The following is a 227-nucleotide window of genomic DNA, read 5'->3' on the forward strand; positions in this document are numbered from 1 at the left end:
AAGCTGGGTGCTGAACCACTGGGCACTAAATAGGGTGCACAGCTCCGGGTCAGTCTGTCCCTTCCCAAAGGCCACTTTTTTGGGTGAGGAGGGAGCCGGTGTCAGTTCCTCAGGGGATATGGGGATATACTGGGGGGAGGGCTTGTCCCCGCTTTTTGCACCCTGGTGGTCGAGGCAGCGATGACAGAACCGTGGGTGTCTGGGAAGAGTGTGGCAGGGATAAGCAG

This window comes from Apaloderma vittatum, unplaced genomic scaffold (assembly GCF_000703405.1).
Source record: "Apaloderma vittatum isolate BGI_N311 unplaced genomic scaffold, ASM70340v1 scaffold39194, whole genome shotgun sequence".
Classification (NCBI taxonomy): Eukaryota; Metazoa; Chordata; class Aves; order Trogoniformes; family Trogonidae; genus Apaloderma; species Apaloderma vittatum.